The sequence below is a fragment of the Bison bison genome, unplaced genomic scaffold (genome assembly GCF_000754665.1).
Source record: "Bison bison bison isolate TAMUID 2011002044 unplaced genomic scaffold, Bison_UMD1.0 scf7180017864353, whole genome shotgun sequence".
In the NCBI taxonomy this organism is placed as follows: Eukaryota; Metazoa; Chordata; class Mammalia; order Artiodactyla; family Bovidae; genus Bison; species Bison bison.
The window spans coordinates 4,893,681-4,896,589 of NW_011494925.1; positions in this window are offsets into that span (position 1 = coordinate 4,893,681).

Below are 2,909 nucleotides of genomic sequence, written 5' to 3' on the forward strand. Positions count from 1 at the left end.
AAAGATGCTTGAATGCAAGAATTCTGAGCTGTTGGTGCTTAACTTCATGGAGATACCTCAAGGCATTCACACACCATTGAGTTCACCCACTTGAAGTTTTTTTCAATTTTTAAAAAATATATTCACAGGGTCATGCCACCATCAGCACTCTCCAAGTTTAGAACATTCTGTCCCTCCTATAAGAAATTCTGGGCCTTTAGCAAGAACACTGCCTTCTCTCACCCCAAACCCAGTTTGCACCAATGTGCCTTCTGTCTCCATGGGTTTGTCTGAGTACCCCCAGGTCTGTTGTCCTTCTCTCTCATCCATCCTTCCCCCAGGAGAGAGGTGTGCGGACCCCACCTCCAAATCTCTCAAGTGGGCTTTCCAGGAATGCTGTTCATTCCCTTGGGTTGGTGGATTCCAATGGTCTTGAATTTCTGGAACCCACTGTTGAAATGAAACCTGAGGACGGAGCATCAGCGGCGAGGGGAGAGTCTGGGATGCAGGCCCCAGAGGCACTGGCTGAGGACAGGACGATGCTGCCCAAGGTTGGCTCCGGCGGTGCCCGAGGACCCTGGAGCTCAGCCCAGACTCTGCGAGACGCGGGCCAGGTGGCAAAGCGTGTCCTCTAAGGTGCTTCATGCCACTGCCCAGGTGATTTTTCTCTTGACCCTGGGTCTCTGCACACCTGTAATAAATTAGTTTTTCAAGGAGATTCCAAAGCCCAAATCAATAGACAATAGCTCTGGTGCGTGGGGGTTTTTTTGTGATAAAACACACAACACAATGTTCACATTCGGCTCATCATTTCCCACATGTTTTCATCTTGTAAAACTGAAACTGCACCCATCAGACACTTAACTCCCCACTCCCTGCCCCAGGCCCTGACACCCAGCAGGCTACTTTCTGTCTCCATGCATCTGACGACTCTGGGTACCTCTTATAAGTGGATTACACAATATTTGCCTGGCTTATTTCATGAGCATAATGACCTCAAGATCCATCCAGGTTGTAGCCTGTGTCAGAGTTTCCTTCTTTCCCAAGAAGGACAATATTCTGTTGTCCAGTGATTCTCGGACACCTGCGCCTGCAAACCGCTAGTGCAAGGGGGGTGCAATCCACGCAGCTCTGAGAGGCTAGACGGGCCGTGCCCTCGCCCACTGCGCCCGCCCCTGCCAAGCCCTCCTCCTCGCTTGGAAAGAACTGCCAGGCTCCCAGTACTGCCTGCAGGGAAGGACACCCAGCAGTTTTGTCCCTATAGACAAAGCAGGAGGCACATTGGAAAGTTCCCAAAGTGGAAGGCGGCACGGGGTGGGGGTGGGGGTGGGGCCAGTGTCTTTCTGAGGGCCTGGTGTACAGTGAGAGCCTGGATGGCAGTCACAGCTCTCTGTCCTGGCCCTAGTCCAAGCTCTGGGCCCCACCCTCAGCCGGGCACCTGGGGAGATTGCCCAGGAGTATGAAGGTGGAACATGGGCTTTGGGGCCACTCAGATCGGGGTGGGATCCTTCTCATTAGGGTCACCTGCCCTGGCATCTATATTAGGACCAACAGCCCCTGTTGGATCCTGGTTTCTTCATCCTGAATAGTGGAAAAACAGCCATATTCACACCATGCACTGATCTGAGAATTAAGAGCAGATAATCCAGAGACCCAGAATCAGTGTGGCTCAGACGGTGAAGAAGCTGCCTGCAAGGCAGGAGGCCCAGGTTCCATCCATGGATCGGGAAGATCCTCCAGAGAAGGGAAAGGCTACCCACTCCTGTATTTTTGCCTGGGAAATCCCATGGACAGAGGGGTTTGGCAGGCTACAGTCCACGGGATTGCAAAGAGTCGGACATGACTGAGTGGCTAATGCTTTCACTTTCAATCTATAGATGGACCTGAAGGGTGTCTACAAATAGTGAGGGCTCAGTGAGTGGGAGGCAAGATTAATGTGATTAAAACCATAATTTAAGAGGGAAGAACATTTAAAGTGTGGCCCATCCATGTATTTCAGCTTTATGCAACCGTTAAAAATTTTGTTTACATTTTGTGTTTACAAAATTGTTTAATGCATGAGGAAACTTTTATGCCGTGTTAAATTTTTTAAAGTTTCCAGAATTATAGATATGGGACGATTTCAATTATGCTTAAAAAAAAACAAACAGTAATAAAGACTCCAGAGGAGAAATGGCAAAATATGAACAGTGGGTATTTCTGGGTAATGAGATTGTGCATAACTATTTTTCCTTTTTTTTCTACTTTAGTATACTTCACATAAAGCAGATTTCTGTAATTATACATCATTATACATGGGGGCTTCCTCGATGGCTCAGATGGTAAAGAATCTGCCTGTAATGCAGGAGACCCAGGTTCGATCCCTGGGTCTGGAAGATCCCATGGAGAAGGAAATGGCAACCCACTCCAGTATTCTTACCTGGAGAATCCCAAGGACAGAGGAGCCTGGTGGACTATAGTCCGTAGGGTCATAAAGAGTCAGACATGACTGAGCAACTAACATTTTCACTTTTCATAATTATATATACAGTAAACCAAAAATTCAAGGAAATGCAAATATACGCTCCTTAAGCTTTAGTTTTCCATCTCACAGGGGTCCCGGCCTGGTCCTGGGAGCTTATCATAGCAGAGGTCCAGGCCACATGCTGACCACCAGCATCAGAGCTGGGGAACCCAGAGCACGGGCTCTGTTCCGACGATAAATACAACTGGCAAATTTTTTTTATCAGGATCTTAAAGTGGCTCACTCATGTTATCTGCAGACAAATAGTGTCCTTCCCACGTTAGAGTCCCAGAAAGAGATTAAGCCCAGCTCCAGCATTAGAGCTGACTGGTTACACATTTTGCGGATATGAATCACCGCTGGTCGGTGACCCCCATAACCCAGGGTTACTGTTTCACTCCGTCTCTTCTCTGCCATGTCCCGGCTC